Source organism: Canis lupus, chromosome 16, assembly GCF_003254725.2.
Source record: "Canis lupus dingo isolate Sandy chromosome 16, ASM325472v2, whole genome shotgun sequence".
In the NCBI taxonomy this organism is placed as follows: Eukaryota; Metazoa; Chordata; class Mammalia; order Carnivora; family Canidae; genus Canis; species Canis lupus.
This window is the reverse complement of record NC_064258.1, coordinates 3,014,409-3,033,237: the sequence shown is the minus strand read 5'-3', so window position 1 is coordinate 3,033,237 and position 18,829 is coordinate 3,014,409. Positions and strand designations below refer to the sequence as shown.

The following is an 18,829-nucleotide window of genomic DNA, read 5'->3' as shown; positions in this document are numbered from 1 at the left end:
ATGTTGAAAATCTCAGTTGGTATCTGGTTTGCCTTCCAAGCAACAGCAGTTAACAACATGACCAAACATTTTGCAACAAATAGCGACCGTCGCAGCTCTCCAAACCTGTTTTAGCCCAGATTTCAGGGCCTGGTGTTCACTGCAACCAATCCCATAAACTTATGTTCTGTTATGTTTGACACCTTATTTTTAAATATAGTACCACATATGGTATTGGTAGGGATTAGGTCAGCTCTGAGTGACACAGACTGTGATTAACAAAATAGAGATTTTTTTTTTTTTCCATGAAAGAGGATTGAAGGTAAACTCTTACGGTTGTTGCAAAGCTCCATAGAGTCAGGAAGCCAGGTTTCTTCTGTGTTTTGTTTTGTTTTGTTTTGTTTTGTTTTGTTTTGTTTTGTTTTTGTTTTGGCTTTACCTTTCCTTCCAGTTAGCATCGACATTGTGGTGTCAAAGGGCAGTTCAAGCCCCAGATAGTATATCCAATTTTTAGGCAGAAGCAGAGAATGAGAGGGGCTGGGCTCTTTCCTTAAGGCCACTCTCTGAAATCCATATTATGTATGAAACACATCAGTGGCTGAAATTTAAATGGTCACATAAGGGAGATTGAGTAACCAAATGCCCAGCTAAATGTCTGTATTCGTGCAAGAGGGAGAAAATTAATATTGGAGGATAATTAGCAGTCTCTGTAACAACTCCTCTGTTTAATATGAAATGCTTGATGCTATCTTTGAATTTGATTATAGTCTGTGCACCCAATTTTACTTAATAAAGTGACGTCCAATATTATTATTCATTCCTTGGGCAAATTTTGAAAATCCATGAATGGGTGTTTAATCTAAAGATAGTGAGTTTGGGAAATACATTTAAGTGGATTCATTTCTTTTCCAAGTTTTCAATTATCCATCATTCTAGCCTGAAGCTTTTTATAACAAATAATTTAGAGTAGTAAAATTAAATAGTTTTTAAAAAGCAATAGAATATTCTCTAATCATGTATTTATATCTCTGTCATTCACCATCGTATTTCTATCCCCCATAAAAAGGCTCATTCAATAAATTCTTTGCTCTTAAATTAAGAGAGAGTTATTTGACCATTCCTCCAAACATTAAAGTTATTGAAATTAACGTTGGTTGTTATCTAGGAACTTTTTTTTTTTTTTTTTTTTTTTTTAGCCCAGAAAGTAAACTATTGTACATTTGTTAGTTCACGGATGGTAGAAATTTGATCATGAATGTTTTGTCTGGAAAAAGGGAAATTAAGAGGCCAGAAAAATATACCTGTGGATTTGGGAAGCTGTCCATACCTTAAAAAGAGGTGAGGTGAATGAGGTGGACAACTGGATCTTAAGCTGCAAGAGAGCAAGAAACACCCTTGATTTTGCTCATCCCAGCTTACCAAGATACTTCACAGGGCCTGACAGGCAAAAGGGGCTCATTATACATCTGCTCAATGAATTACTGAGGCTCAATGAATCATTAAAAAATGTGTTCTATGAGAATGTTTACATTATTTCCTGCTAGAGGGCCATTGTATACACATTTTAAGCCTTTTTTGGCATTCTTCTTATTTAAAAAGTATAAGATACACCATGCCATACCTTATATTTTTATCTCTTACTGTGGCATTAAAGAGTAGTCTGCAGGAAGGCATAATCTTTCCCTAGACATCAACTCTAAAGGTTAAAGCTGTATTCTACAACACTTTGGTTTTTCCTTAATAAACATCTCTACTTTTTCCTTATATGAATTTCACTAAATCTTTCTAAAACTTCTTTTTTTATGTCTGAAGATTATATTGTCCCTTGGGAAGGTGCATTTTCTGATGTATCGTTTATTTTTCAAAGAAAATAATCTTTTAAACCACCCCCTCAATATTAAACAACATTCTGTCTGTGGCTGTAGATAATGGTGGAAGAGTGGGAAAGCAGCCTCCAAATGTTTAGAACATCAACATTTTTCAAAATGATTTCAGAGAAGTGGAATTAGAATACTTAAAAATAACTCTACATGACTTACTTACAGTGGTATGAAATGTTTGTTTAATATTTCCAAATGTCATATACGTCTTCTTCAAACCAGGTGGTTGGATTTAGTCCAATGGGTAAGACGCATGTAATTCTCTCTCCCTTGCCACTCCAGGTTGTTCCTCTGGTAAGGCAAGAGAATAATATATCTTGGTGGAGGAGAGTTCAAGAATGAGGAAGACGTGCAAATATTTTATCCCACTTACAAAGAACTTAGCAACCAAAGACAGCCCCTGTTCGTTATTGCTGACTAAATACATTCATTTCTCAGCCAGTCAGGTAACAGCTAAGATTCCCCATATAATGATGATAAAATTATGCCAGTCACAACTTCCAGCAATATTCATTGTTGAATTCACAGAATGTGTAATTCTTTTATCGTGGTAAATTACACACAACACCATTTACCATTATAACCATTTTTAGGTATATAGTTCAAGAGCATTAACCACTATTCTGCTTTCCATCTCTTTGAATTTGCTGTTCTGTGCACCTCTTATAAATAGAAGCATGGGATACTTGCTCTTTTGGGTCTGGTTTGTTCCACTATTGAGCATACTGTTTACAAGTTTTGCCTATGTAGTAGCAAGTATCAGAATTTCCTTCTTATTTATGCTGAATAATATTCCTGTGTCTGTGTGATACCCATTTTGCTTATTCATTCATCCATCAATGGAATTTGGGTTGTTTTTACTTTTTGGCTCTTGTGAATAATGCATATACAAATGGTGTACAATGATCTATTTTATTCCATTCTTTCACTTCTTTTGGGTATAAACCTAGAAGTGGAATTGCTAGATCATATGATTATCTTATTTTATTTTTTTTGAGGAACTTCTATATTGTTTTCACTATGGCTGCACTACTTTACATTCCCACCAATAAGGCACAAGAAAGGGTTCCAGTTCCACCACATGTTGACCAAACTTGTTCTTTTTATTTTTTTTTCTTTTCTTTCCTTTTTCTTTTTTTCTTTTCCTCACAAAAACTATGCAGATGGGTTTGAGGTGATTTATTTTGTTTATGGAGAAATGAAATGTGTTATAAATGTCCTCTTACACTTGGCTTTTACACTTAGCCTCTCTCCTGTTCTGCAATGACACTACTAGACTAGACAGTAAATTCTCTGAAGACTGGAAGAATGTTTACCATTGTTTTTCAAATTTTACTATAATGGATGTTTAATACATGCTGAATGAGTGAATGCACAAATAAAAATGTAAGGAGACATAAATGAGTGAAGAAGCAGACTAATGCATTTTAGAATTTTTATATAAATAATTGCTAATTTTCCTTTTGTTGCTTAGACAAGCTATGGAAACCCTTAGGAACCCTAAAACTCCAAAGCTGACTTGAAGAGTCTTGCCAGGTTTTTCCATTTAAAAATATATACACTCACAACAGTAATATTCACTGCCTTTATACTATGTTCTAGGAATTATTCTTAGAGTTTTCCTTAATTTATCTCATTAATCCTTAAGCGAGCCCTATATCCAGTGACTATAATCATTATGCCCATATAATAAACGTAGATATTAAGCCTCCAGTTTTGTGATTTGCCTGAGGACCATCAGCTATTGAGAGTCAGAGTGAGGACTTGAATCCAGGTTTGTCTGACTCCACACACTAACCTCCTAACCAACATAATATATTGTTCATTAGAATGTCTGCCTTTGTGTAGCATTTTCTTAATTACTTCCCAGGTTAAATTGTAATCACTGTTTTAAATGCTTCAGAAAACATTCTTACATTAACACTTAATCAAATTTAATAGATCAGATCAGGATAAAAGAGCTGAAGAGTCAGATTAGCTGTACTTTAAAAATCTCCAAAGGCCTAGAGAAGCTACTCCTACCTTCATTTCATAGCCATCTTAAGTCTTCAAAGATCAATGTGCATTGAACATTCTTTTTTTTTAATTTTTATTTATTTATTCATGAGAGACACACACACAGAGAGAGAGAGAGGCAGAGACACAGGCAGAGGGAGAAGCAGGCTCCATGCAGGGAGCCTGACGTGGGACTCGATCCCGGGTCTCCAGGATCACACCCTGGGCTGAAGGCAGCACTAAACCGCTGAGCCTCCCAGGCTGCCCTGAACATTCTTATCTTAACTTTTCTCATCTCATTTATAGGAATGAGAGACTCAAGTATAAATAAGTACTTAAAAAAATCTGTCATGTGATTACTGGAACTTTAGGAAATACTCTCTTCTTCCAAAGTTCTTTCCTTATTGTCTCTGCAAGAATACTTGAAATTCTCCCATTATGCACTTGGGTTAGAGGATTGTAAAGATGCAAATGCTGTCCTAAAAAGTTGATACATAAAGCCCTTATCAGCCATCAGCACCTTAGCAGGAATTAGTTGTACAGTAAGAGAAGAATCTTGAGAGAATGAACTCTAAAAAAAATAGTAGAGTGCTTAGTAGGTTTGAATAAGCTGGAGATTATGAAAAATGTCTACAGACAGTTTTTAGGAAAAAATATTTAAATATATAGGGAAAAAATGAGAATGTGGTCTCATCTTAACAAACCATAGGAAAAGAGCAGGGTGGGCTGCTCCACTCATTTTATTCCTTCAGTGTTCTTTTCCAATGAAAATGGATTTCAAACTGGAAAAAGGGAAAACAAGTATTAGAGGAAGGACACTGGGACCTAAAATAGATGAAGAGGGGCACCTTGGTGGCTCATTGAGTGTCAGACTTTGGCTAATGTCATGATCTTGAGCTCTGAGGATTGAGTCCCATGTAGGGCTCCCAGCTCAGAAGAGAGTCTGCTTGTCCCTATCCCTCTCCCTCTGCCTATCCCCCATTCATGCTTTCTCAACTAAATACATAAAATCTGTAAAAGATAAATAAATAAAATAGGTGAAGAAAAGAAGAGCCTCTAGTTGCCTGTAAGGAGCAAAGGATACAGCTCATCTTCATTAAAAACAAAATCACGTATCCTATTAATTCAACAATTAATATAGCTGGGAGTTGTGACTAGCTTCATTTTTTGAATCTCCAAACCACTCAGGCTCAATGAAAATACCCAGCTGCTCCAAGTGTCCAGCTACAATGGGTGGTCTCTCAGTCATGGATGTAAAATGATGGGGACTACTATTGTTGGCCACTTATAAAGTGAGAGAGAGCAGAAGCGCCAGGTCTCTATAAGCCTGACCTTAATCACTGTAAAAATTATAAAATTGATGATTAAACTTCTTGCTTATCAATACTTAATAATTAATGAAGCAATCAAGTATCTTACTAAGAATAAATTAATCCAGGAGTTTTTTTTTTTAATTGATTGAAAGATCAAAGGATTTTCATTGGCAAGTGATAACCATTGGAGAAGCACGCATCCTCACACATGCACACACCATTTGAAATTTACTACTAAAATAAAGCCAATCTGTAGCAGTGCACCATCCCCCTCAGCTGTCTTAGGGCAAACATAGTAAAGAACTGGATAGATATTGTAACTTTAAATTTTATTTATTTATTTACTTATTTTTAAAGATTTATTTATTTATTTACTCATGAGAAACACAGAGAGAGAGGGAGAGAGAGAGAGGCAGAAACATGGGCAGAGGGAGAAGCAGGCTCCATGCAAGGAGCCCGATGTGGGACTCGATCCCGAACCCCGGGATCACTCCCTGAGCTGAAGGCAGACGCTCAACCACTGAGCCACCCAGGCATCACACTTTAACTTGATTTAACAAGGCCTTTGGCAAAAATCTGTTCTGGCAAAATCTGGAATTGAACTTAAAACCTTAATTAGGTTCACTAGCTCTTCCTTCAGTATACAATTTTGACCCCAAATTAAATAGATAAAGACTAAGAGAAAAGGTGAATGTACTACCTTTATGAAGTCTCCTCATGTTGATGTTTCCCCACCATACTCCACCTTAAAACTGGGAATTAAAAACAGAATAAGACTGGGCTGATAATACATAAGTTCTTTGATGACTCAGGGCTGCTTAAGCAGCCCCCATTATACACAGAGGTGTATATATATTAGATCCTCTGCCAACATCATGGTAACAGAGTGAATCTGAGTACTTTGAGACGAAGACAAGTGAATATAAAAAAATTTTAAAGGCCTAATGTTTTTTAATGGAATAAGGGTAGAAGTTATCTGTGAAGCTACTCTTTCTTCGAGAGAGCTATTAAATTCTATGAGTAGCTGGCGGTGTATTTGTAATATAGGATATGATTGACAGCATCCTGGCCTCGCATCCTTGGGTGCAATCACACGGTCACCCCTGCGTGGAGGAGGAAATGCGGAGGAGGACAGAGCCCATCCTGCCCACTCATAGAGCGTCTGTCGTAACTTCTCTGACTTCTGGATCCTGGTCTCGACATGTGATTCTTAATATCGCTGATAATTTTTCTTTACTCCCTCAGATCTTAACTTATAGCTCTGACATCTTTTTCTGCCCCTTTAGTACCTTGAAGAGGTGCCCTTGTGCTGTAGATATAGTCAGCTGAGTGAAGGCCTCAAGACGCAACCCTAAGCCATTACTATTATCCCTTCCCTATGAAACATTTTTTACCAAGACTTTAATAATAACATCAAGCCAAACCTATCAAATTTGCAAATAATACAAACCTGGGAGGCATAGCTACAAGCACAATGGCATGGTTTTTAAAAAAAGAGAGAATTTTTAAAAATCTACGTTCAAGCTCTGGTTCTACCACTAACTAGTTAGTCAGCCTTAGTTGCCTTACAAGTGAGAAAAGCAAGATTCTGTGAGGTAAGCAGACTGCACACACAGCTAGGAACTGAGAAGAGACTGCAGCATAATTGACACTCACATCTGTCTGCCTAGAGACACCATATACTTTGGTAACAATCTGAATGGGAGGGCCTGACAAGGAGTGCAGGGTGGGGACAGGGATGGTGTCCAGGGTGACTGGCTTGGACAGCTGGTGAAACTGTGCATACGCATCAGAATGGCAAAGAGAAGGACATTTAAGTTTGGGAGCGAAGATGACATTTCGCATATATCAGGAGGGTTTCCTTCAGACATTCCTATAGAAACGTCTCTATATACTTGGGTGGGGAGGTAATTTGAGAGTCACCACCATAATGTTACATTGGCAACAGTGGCAAACCTATGAAAGTGGATGGAAAGGAGATCAATGTGAAAATGAGTACCAGAGCCTGAGCAGGATGGGACAGACTTTGGGATGCACACAGGAGACAGACCCCCACATGAGACTTAGGAGAAGCAGGTGTAGTAGCTGACAAAGAGCCGTAGGGCACTGAGCATGTAGAAGCCACCAAAGGAGGAGAGAAAATCCAGAATTTGTAGAGTTTGACAAGGGATAATCTAAAGACCCATCAGAATAAATAGAAAGGGGTCTTTGATGACTGGCCAGCATGTGTGCCAGTCTTTACTCTTCCTGTATTTCATCTCCCCTGGAATTAAGCACTGATCAATTCTCTAAGACTTTTCCAAGAGCATCCTCATTTGGAAGTGGTTTTATCAGCTGCCTCAGTATCCCAGAAAGTTGTCCACCAAGTGCTTAGCTTTGTTCCTCTCATGAGACTGACACGCCTTATCAGAACTCTTCTCAGATACCCCCTCCTTGTTAAGGCTGAGCATGATGTGGCTTTGGCGATAGTTAATATGGGAATCCTAATAAGAAAGGATTACTGTTATTTGCATGAAGTTAAATGTTAGTCTGCAGAGCAATAAAGCTACTAAAATTTAATGTTCAGATGATCTTAGCCTGCATTAATGGAGAAGCATCAAGACCACGAGAAACAATAGCTCTATTTTCCTCTACTTTGGTTTAAACTATATCTGTTATGTTCTATTCTGGGTGCCAGATTTTAGGAAAATTAATTCACTTGAATGTATCGAGAAGAGGGTAAAATGAAAAATGTTCTGGAAATTGCTTTTTTTGTGATGAAAAATATCCATAATGGCAACCAATTGGACAAAGTTTTCAGAACAGAAAGCTCCCTTCTGCTTTCTCTCTCCAGTCTTCTAAAAGTATGGAGTGCTCCACAGACCACTCAGCAAGTGCCTGCTTGACATCTTGAGAAGTTCAGCACTGCCAATCAGCAATCAAAAACGTTTAGCAGGGCCTCCTGGGCAGAACACAGAAAATAGGTGAAAGAAAGAGAAAAAATAATTCTAGTACAATGATGATCAAAGTCGGTTTCTATCTAATTTGGAGGGGGGGGGGGTTGCAGACACCTTTCCATGAACACATGGATTTGGGAAATGTTGGCTTAAAAGCATACAGCTTTCTTGCTGCAGGATTCCTCCACGTACTTAATATGCGAATATACAAGTCACACAGGTTCCCAAATTTATTTGGCCTTTTTTGAATCGACCATCTTTAAGTACTAGTACTTCCCAGGACACATTTTGGGACACTGATCTAGAAAGTGGGAAGAAGAGCAGGAAAAAGATGGAAGAGCACCACCCACCAATACACAGATGGGATTATGGTCTCGCTGTTACCCCATGGTAGAGACTTTGATTGTGTGATGGGTTTGTAGCAGGAGGAAAATACTCTTTTATAAACCATTTTATTTTATTATTTTATTTTATTTTATTTTATTTTATTTTATTTTATTTTATTTTATTTGCATCATGGCAAGAGTGTACTCTTTAATCCCCATCATCTATTTTATCCATCTCCCCACCCAACTCTGCTCTGTAACCCCCAGTTTGTTCCCTGTAGGTAAGAGTCTGTTTCTTGGTTTGTCTCTCCTTTTTTTCCGCCTTTGCTTCTTTTGTTTCTGAAATTCCACATATGAGTAAGATCATATGATATTTGTCTTTCTCTGACTCACTTATTTTGCTTAGCATAATACTCTCTAGCTCCATCCATGTTGTTGCAAATGGCAAGATGTCACTCTTTTTTATGGCTGAAAAAAAATATATGTAGTGACATAAATACCTTCCCATCAAAGCATCCTTGAATCTGAGATGAGACACAGTCATTTTATTTAAGCCAAAACTATGAAAAGCATCAAAGGGGCCGTGTGCTTGGATTCTCTACACTGGACCCCTTCCTAAAATTTTTGCTCTTTTACTCCTACTCCCCATCTTCACTTCTGTCTGAAATGATGATATGCCTAACGCTGGTCCTCTCAGAGCCAATGTCTTCATTTAACGCCAACCCTGTTCTACTCTCCTCTGAGACATCAGACAATCTCCTGCAGTTAGTTTTTCTGCCTCCTTCTCCATCCAACTTTTAATATGCTCTAGTTTCCTAATTCCAGAAATATACAAACACCAAATGAACCCTAAAGTGGCCCTTGACCTTGCCCTTCCTTGATGGTAATAGCCCTTCTCTTTCACTACTTAATGGGCAAGACTTTTTGTAAGAGTGTTTAAAATATTAGTTACCCACACGTCTCCACTCAACTATTTCTAGGTGCACTGTGTTCTGACTCTTCCTACAATCCCTGATAATAAAAAAATAATTATCTGCAAGAAGAAAAAGATGCTATTTAGAACCATAAAGACTTTCTGTAGAAGATGAAAACTATTATATGACTGGTCTTTTCTTCTGAGAAATCTTGATAGGTTTATTTGCTTATGTCCCTTTGGAGACTAGACTAGAAATTAACTGATCTGCATGCTCTGGAGATCCAGAGGTAATTCTAGAAGAAAGGAATAGCAGAGGGAGATATTGAGGAGCCCAGTGAAATGACAGATTACACTCCTTCCAATGTGACTTCTTCACTTGATCAGTTGTTCTGTAGCAAATCTAACCAACTGAACGAAATGCCTGTGATAAGTATCTGTATGTGTGGAAACTAGAAAGGGCTGGTTTCCCATCCAGGTTAGTGTTGGCGAAGCAGAGATGCATGTAGAGGCCCTCTTATTACTTGTGTCTATTCCCATACTATGGGTATTACTTAACTTAAAAAAATCATATTTTTCAGCATTTGTTATACCCCTCATTTTTTTCTCACGTTATCTTCACAGTAGTCTTATGAGTTACCACATAGATTTATTCCTAATCTGTAGTTGTGGCAATCAAAACTCAGAGAGTTTTAAGTGATTTACCTAGGCTTACAGAATTACTAAGTGGTAGGGCAGGAATTCATCCTACCTTGTACTTAGTAGGTACTCAATTTATATTCATTGAATTTAATTAGCTTGAGAGTCATTGTGTAATTTAGAAACTTGGCTTAGAAGTATATTCATCAACTTTTTTTCCGGGATAGAATATTTTCTTAAATACTGACAAACAACCAAGGACTCATGCTGAGCTAATGCTTCTAATAGAATAACCTAGAAATCTATTATTGTATTGTGGAGCTATCAGAGCTAGTAAAAACTTTATTTGATTTCTGTTTTTCTCATTTATTCTACAAATGAAGAGGATAGCCTTAGGAAAGTGATTGGCCTGTCATTTGATCTTTATGAAGAAATTACACATAATTAACTTATTTCATTTTTAGTAAGTTACTAATTAGGTGATTCGTTGAGATTCCAAAGGATTAATCTTTTGGCTTCCAGCACGGTAGTAAAAAAGAATCCCCTATCACAGAGAAAACAAAACCATCAGGAGTTCTTGAGCCCCCAAAGAAAATAAATGATTGAACAAAAGAACAGCAATGAGAGGCTTTCATCTAAGCATTTACAGTGAAACAGAGATTTAAGAAATCTTATGATCAAAGCAGTCAAATTAAAATAGAAATAAATTATTTATTTAGCTGAGGGTAACATTTTTCTTTGTGATACTTATTTTTCCTAGAAATTAAGCCCATCATCTCAATTGTGTCATAATATTTTAGATTTCACAGCATGAATTACTCAACTCCTATATTATTAAATTAAGCCTTATTGTTCCCAACATGGAGCTTAACATTTAGTATCTAAAGGTCATTGCTCTACAAACGTGAAATGGAAGAAATAAAGTTTAGCAGCTGTATCCCATTATACTAGTGAGAAAGGAAGAAAGGAAGGAAGCAAACAGCAGTGGGGACGAGTGGGACGTGCTGAGCAATTAAATATCTTCTGGGCCGATCTGAGGATCGTTATTTTCCTCACATTTTCAGCTTGTATTTAGAATCAGGGAGAATATGGAAGTGTCAAGAATTAGAACTAAGTTCAGTTTTCTTCATGTGACCTTTGTTTGTTGGGTGGAAAGAGCTTAATTTCAGGAAAAAGACACAGGAGATTTTGAACTCTATGATGATTTTGTTGGGTATTATTTGTAGTAAAATTGGAGAGTGTCTAAGGAATGTCATACCCCCACAAGATTGTGGTCACATTTCAAATCTTACAGTTTTGTTGCTTACTTTCCTCTGTATCTGTCACTCTCATGAATGCAGCAGCACACCTAGCACAGGATGCGCCTAAAGGGAGCTTATTTAAGCACGATGATCTGAAAATAAATTAAACGGAAAAGAATAGTCAAACGGTCACAACATCCCTCCTTAGGTCTTTGGGTCCTTAGAGTTTGGTTTAGCTCATTGAAGTCTCTCACCCCTTCATTATGGGGGCAAAAATAGTCAAGAGAAAATTTGTATCATGACCTCTTGATGAAAATGGTCAGTTAATGCCTTCCTGCAGATTTTACATGGAGAGGGAAACTCAGAACCCTTCCAGTAAACAATCTATAAATCAGTGAGGAAATCAGGCTTGCACAGAAGAAATGTCCTACTGAAATCATGGAAGTTGTTAGTGGCAGAGCTAGGATCAGAATCCGCATGTCCCATTCAGTCCTCCTTTCACTGCTCAGTTCTGAGTCTCTGCTGCCACAGTGTTAAGACCCCAGTGTTAGTTGATTCAGTGCAGAGTCAGATTTTCACCATTGTCCAGAACCACCCACAATTCTCCAGAATTCTGTGGGAGAGGGCACAGAATCCTGTGGAACAAACCAGGAGATTGTTCAACAATGAGAGCAGCATAATTTTATGGTTAGTGCCAGACCAGGTGTTATCGTCAGCATATCACATAGTCTCTATTGGAATCTCTCAGCATTCCTGTCATCGATTCTTCTCTCAGGTGAAACAAACCGTATTTTAAACTTCCATGATCTCTATAATAAACTTGACTATAGTGTTTTCAGGTGTACATGTAACATTTAAAGGACAGCATGTGGCTTTAGTTACAATCATGAACACAGAAATTAAAAAAAAAAATGTTCATCAGTAAGATTCTCTAAATAATTGACCACCCTCTGACCTTATCACCATGATTTCCTGGAGCTACGTGTCAAGAGGATGGACCTTGGCTCATAACATTTGAGGGGGGCTGGTCACTACTTCTCACTTTTATGCTTAGTCTAGGAATGAAGAATGCCTAGGCTACAAAGTCTAATTCCTGCATCTTCTATTGTCAGGTAAATCTGTCCCCTGTAATCTGCTCCATCACTCTTGCTGGATTTGTGTTATGTGTAGTGCTGGCTGGAGTAGATGGCCTCTCTCTTCCTATGATTTTCAAATCATTTCCTGGTTTACTAGATACTAGAAGTGTTGTGATCCCATCCCCCAAACAATATGTTAGAGTCATTTCCTGGTTTAGTAGATACTAGGAGTGTTGTGATCCCATCCCCCAAACAAGATGTTAAAGTAGTAGGCTAGTTTGGAATTACCCAACATAGGGCAGAGCACAGTCTTACAATGGACTCTGATGGGATTTCTGTGTAGAGAGAATTCTTAACCTGAAATGTTCAGTTACAATTCTAAAGTATTTCTAAATATTTATTTTCTGGGCTATCGAAAATACACGGAATCGCTTAAGATTAGGGTGACTGTCTTAGTTACCTTTCCAGAGCAAAGGCAATCCATTCTGATTTTTTTTAAAGCAGATATGGAACATAGGAAGAAAGAGTGCTCTTTATTCTATTGTTAAATAGATTCCCTCTGGATTGTTAGTAAGTCAAAGAGAGGTAGTTCCTTCACACAGCCACCTGGTAAAAGTGAGGTAGTATATTATTAAAGCCTATTAGATCAGCATACTTTTTTCAGATTTTTAACAATAGGGTTTTTAAATCCAATTTCAACTGGAAATGTTATAAAAAACAACAAGCATCCCAATCAAGCTGTTTCATGATGATCAGCATCTTAAATCAGCTTTTCAGGCTAAAGAAAAGAAAAAAAAAAACAAAACTGCGTGAGTTTTTTAAACATTATTTAAATAAAGACCAAAGACTCTGGATCATTAGTGTTTGCTGGTGTGGGTGTGTGTGCAGATACATGAGAAGAGTGACAGGACACACAGCAGACTTGTGACTGGGACTTTCTGAAGACAAAGTGAAAAAAAAAAAAATGAAAAAAAAAAAGACAAAGTGAGAGGGAAACGGGACAGGAGGAGTGAAGGGCTTGGCTCCCGGCATCTCAGGTCCTTTCCTGTGTCTGTATTTTTTCTGTTCATTTTCACATACCATTTATTTCCTTAAAACTTAATTTAAAAAATCATCCTCATAAAATAAGCTTTTATTTCCTTTTAAAGCGGGGGGGGGGTGTTAGAGGGGCAGGGACAGAGAGAATCTCAAGTTGGCTCCATGCCCAGTGCAGAGCCTGATGCAGGGACCGATCCCACTACCTTGAGATCACGACCTGAGCTGAAATCAAGAGTAGGACGCTTAACCGACTGAGCCACCCAGGCGCCCCAACATAAGATATTTTTAAGTGGCAATGTATTTTAAATGTTTTTCCCTCCAAGAAATGTAAAGGACTTCATATACTTAATGTTATTATCCCTGAAGTGCCTAACTTGACAAATTATGAGTTTGCCTGATAAGCTGATAACTGTTTGTCATTAGGAATAAAATATTCTGTATATACAGAAAATTAGCTGATTTATCAAAGCAAGAGAAAATGTTCCTTCAAAAGATAGTAATTATCATTTAATTCGCTTATTTACAGGTTTTAAATATTTTTAAAAAGTCAAGTAGGTCCGATGAATGCGATTTGATTTGCAAATGTTACTCATGTCTTGTATTTTTTAGCTTATTTTAGCCAGGAAATTAATATTAGGAAAGGCTTTTTATGCCCAGAATTCCAGAGACTTTTAGTATATTTGTTTCTTCAGAGTAACTTTCCAGATAAATCAGTAGCAGACTTGTTTTGTCTTCATTTGGACCTCACCATTTCATAACTTTTATGCAGTTGCCTAGGGAGTTTATCCAGCCACGTCAACTGCACTAAAGAGATTTGCCTTGATGAGTTTTTTTGCACTTCAGAGGTCTTCAGACATTGAGGTCCTGAAGTAGGACTCGATGATAAAGCCCTTAGAGGTGAGGGCATTCCTAATGTCACTGTCTTACCAAGTGAAGTCACATGATATTGATGTAAAAAACTGAAGAAAACAGTCTATTAATTTGTAATTCATTAATGACATGTTTATACTCTATCAAAGGTATGTCCTTTCCTTGAATTGATCTACCTGGGAAGCCAACTTAGTACCCAGTAAACGTAGTGAAAAATACTGGGGAATAATTTCCATCTATGTGATGGTGAAGTCTGAAAAATACCTGAAAAGATATTTTTATATATCCTCAAAATAAATCTGCCCATTTTAGGAATGTCTTAAGGAGATCCAGCGAACTGGCCAGAGAAGTTATAGTAAGGGGGCAGAGCCCAAATTTGAACTCAAGTCAGCTTATTTTTAAATTGCTCTTTTCTGTAGATAAAATGTCCCTGCGCTCAGTGAACATGTTAGGGAGCTGGATTTTCTAGGCCTCACCCTTCCTGTCACCTGTGGCACCGAGAGACATTCTGTTGAGTTTTCCCACTAATGCTCCTCTTTCTGTTTCCTTTTTTGCTGATGTTTTCCCAGCCCATATTTATATCAGAGATGGGGCTGCAATCCAGACAATTTTGCGTGGAAGTGCAAAAAAACAATCCCGTGTGCCCAGTTATATTTGACTCTCACGTGTCACCTGTTGAAGGGCAGCTTCCCTTCTACATTTAGGGGTACTTGCTCACTGCTGCCCCATGTACAGCAAGCCTGTTTCCTCCAGTGTGACTAAAAAGGAGCAATGTTTTAGGACAGACATATGCTCTCTTTGTGAAGCATCACACCTCTAAATCTCATACACACACACACACACACACACACACACACTAAACAACCCCAAGCCTGTGGATTTACTATGTAGATGATGTCTTGGTAGTTTTAATTTTCCTCTATTGTAATAATTGACTTTAATTGTATATAATTATATAATCCCACTGGTTTGGCCATCACTGAGGCTTTAAGACTGCTCTATGTTCTCACGGACTAAGCAGTTCATCTGGATCTTGATGTGCAGGCATGGTCGACTCTGCTCCCTACTTCTTTTGCACTTGCACTTCTTTGCTTGTCAGCTTCTAGCCATTCAAGAGTCCCCCGAAGGCCAGATCCTCTGTCCCTGAAATGCTTCACAGAGTCTTTCATAGTAACAAACAATGGTAATTGCTCATTTTCTTTCAGATATTTAAATTTGGGTGAAGTTTAAACTATCACTTCACACTTTATTTTCCAAAAATTCCCTCCATATTTTGACAGTCCATCTCCAACAAAACCAATCACTCTCTTTTCCTGATAGTTTGTAAATACTGTTTTTTTGTTTCTTTTCTGCCTGGGATGGCTCTTTCCTCGAGGTTCAGTGTAAATGCTCTGCTCACACAAGAACTTTCTCCCTGTTCTCCTAAGACTCCACTGCTAGATGCTCCTTGCTTTGTGTTTGTTTAAGCATTTGTTCGTGTTCCTATGAATGTATGTGTTGTACTCCTCTAGACTAACTGTAGACATGCCTGTTTCCTCCCATGTAGAGTATATATTGCTTTATCTGGGGATGATATTTGCTCAGTGGCAGTCATGCAAAACTGTCCATGGAAAGAATAAATGTGTTAAACATGGACTTGTCTGAGAAGTAGGATGAGTGTCTCAGGAACTCTATCCATAGCTGCACAGATTGAAGTTGTTAAGTGTAGTTAGCGTTCAGGAGTACGAAGTTCCAGAATCAGAAACTATTTGATAGGACCTACTTTTTACTAGCAGTTGTGAATCTCTTTAAGACTAGTGAGTCTTCATCAGCATCATCTGGTAAATGACTTCTTTTTTAAATAAGCAGCCCTGACCCCAAACTTAGCCAGATCCTGACGTAGGTACGCACACACGTACATGCATGCATGCACGCACGCACACATGCACACGAAATACCAGACAACAATTAAGACTAAGAAATGCTTATTCATCCTAAAAGTTGGGTTACATTAAGTTGGATTACCTGCATGAAGAGCAGAGTATAAATTATGATAGCTAAACATGCACTGTTTGCCTTATTAGGCTTTTATTTTATGTAATTTAAAGACTGATATCTTTGAGTTTTGCTTGAACAAAGAGAAATACCCATCAGTAAATGAGTGTGCACTATGGAAGCATTTGTTCACGATCTCTCACTTCCCCTTAATGATAATAATGTTATATTGCGTCCATCTGCTTTTTATTCTTTTCAAGGTAATTTCACATACATTATCTGATTTTGCAACTAGCACCCAGTTTAATGTCACAAATGTTGATAAGCTTATATTTGTACTGTGTTTTAAAGATGACTATCCTTAGATGTGGTTACAGATGAAACATATATTTACTTCAGAGCACCAATTCAGTGAAACCCATAGCAATTTCAATTGTGCTCATCCAAGGACAAAATTAGGTCTCAGGATTTAACCGGGGGTGGGGAGGAGGATAATACAAATAACTTGTTTACCTGAGAGCAATAGAAACAAAAAGAGACAATCTAAAATGAAAGCTACTACAAAACAATAATGAAATGTGATGTTAAAAACCACTAATGGATGTTGACCTCCTGAAATGAAATAATAACAAAGAAAGAAAACACACAGGAAAATGAAGAGTGCTCCCAAAATTGAGAAACATTACATGAATTGCAGATCCCCTCCGCTGAATTCTTTTTTTTTGTTTGTTTATATCTCACTTTCTGCACTGACCATGACATTTTCTATGTTAATAATATACACGTCGGTCCCCCATTCTAATCTGTTGGAGCCTTATGCATCTTTGATTTGTCTACTCATTAGCAATGCCCAACCTTGCACAGAGAATAGGCAATCAATACATGTTTGTTGAATTGCATTGAACTTTTAAGCAAGGATAAAATTATGCCAACTAGGAGCCTACATGTTTTCTAAATCGTAAGCAGTTCAACTGAGAAAAAAGGTAAAACAGAGCACTTTATTCACCGCATACGCAACAATAAAACACAGCTTTATGTGCTTTTTTTCAATATGAAATATAGTTATCCTAGCCATAATCTTAGTCTGGTGCTAAATATATTATTCATGACATGTAATTATAATGAGTAGCTTGCCTTTTAAAGAAGATGTAGTGATGTTAGCAGTGAGACTGAAATTGGCCATTTTTTCCCCATAAAGCTCTGTGTCTTCCCCAGGAGATAAGATATGGCTTCGCAAGTAGAATATGTGGATAAAAAGACGAATTACGTACTATCTCAGAGGCTCATTTTAATATTTAATTTTACTTTAGGCAGATCCTGGTACACTTGAAAAAGCCTTTATTTACTTTTATTTCTGAGCATTAATTTTGTTGCTCTGAAATACACCAAGTACTTTGCTAAGTGTTAAATTAGTTCTAAAATTGTGAGTATAAGGTTGCACTTTTATGAATGAGTCTGTATTCCCAAAGTCACTCAGTGCTGGAGTGATAACACCAATATTGAGCCCTCTTCTCCCTTTTTCAGCAAAAGGGCAGATGGCAGGGCAGTTCATTCTCATGCACTAGCTTAACCCTATCCTCACCTTCCTCATGTTGAATGTGTGTCTCTGTACCCCTGGGAGCACATAAGTGACGGCATCAAAACTACGAACCCCTGTGTCTGGCCCTGTGCTTCTAATGTGGCCAAATTTAAGGATCAGGACCAGCCCCATGAATATGAAAGGAGGAGTGCAAATAATTGATTCTGGGTCACCTGCTACTGGCCAGCCATAGTATTAGATATATCCCATGGTCTCTTTTTCACTCATCAGATCAACACTGCTCTTCACACCTTACAGGTGGTTCGCTAAGGTGGTTGGGTGACGTTGCAAAGACATCGTATCTAGAAAGTGCCCAAGATGAGATTGAGTCCCAAGGCTTTCTGGTTCTAAAGCCCATGCCTGTTTCACTCCAGTATATCGAATCCCAGAATCCACCATCATGGGCGATGGCAATTTAGAATCGTGAAGCCGTCCTGCTGTCTCACCACATTGTCTCCTACTTGCTGACCGTCACCCAAAATTCTGCCTGTGTAGCTCCATAATTTTAGATCAAGACTCTGAATGCTGTCAAAATGCAGGTGGGGTGCAGTGACTTAAAAAACCTAAAAACATTTAAGTCAGCCCTTTGTATCTTAGGTCGACCAAAAGCTGAGACAATAAATTGAGCTAGCTGATTACGCAGTGATAACATTTAGAATAAAAAAATAAATTAGAAAACTCAAAAGACAGATCTTAACTGCCTAGCGGTTTTGCTCTAGGCTATTGTTACTACTGTTTTTCAGAGAGGCTGGTGTGACACAGGAATATTAAGTGAGCTGAATGATTCCAAAGGTGTATGCCAAATGTGCTGCTAAAAGTTCTTCATAGAGGGGTGCCTGGGCAGCTCAGTCAGTTAAGTGTCTGACTCTTGATTTCGGCTCAGGTCGTGATCTCAGGGTTGTGAGATCAAGCCCCACATCAGGCTCTGTGCTGGGTGTGGAGCCTGCTTACGATTTTCTCTTTCGCTCTCCCTCTACCTCTCTACCTCCCCTTAACAAATAAATAAAATCTTTAAAAAAATAGCTCTTTATACGTAAAGAGTGAAACCTTGTGATGAATCTGCTGTAGGC

At 37.9% G+C, this 18,829-nt stretch overlaps 1 protein-coding gene and 1 long non-coding RNA gene across 5 annotated transcripts in view; one reads left to right on the top strand and one right to left on the bottom strand.

The window, feature by feature from the left end:
* Nucleotides 1-18,829, top strand: part of CNTNAP2 (contactin associated protein 2) — a 1,981,926-nt gene that overhangs the window by 1,075,719 nt on the left and 887,378 nt on the right. The gene's annotated exons all lie outside the window — the stretch shown is intronic.
* On the bottom strand, nt 1,307-5,919 carry LOC118351058 (uncharacterized). Its single transcript, XR_004805862.2, has 3 exons — nt 5,868-5,919; nt 2,023-2,150; nt 1,307-1,351 (listed from the first exon to the last, which is right to left on the bottom strand). It is a non-coding gene; the product is annotated as an uncharacterized LOC118351058 (long non-coding RNA).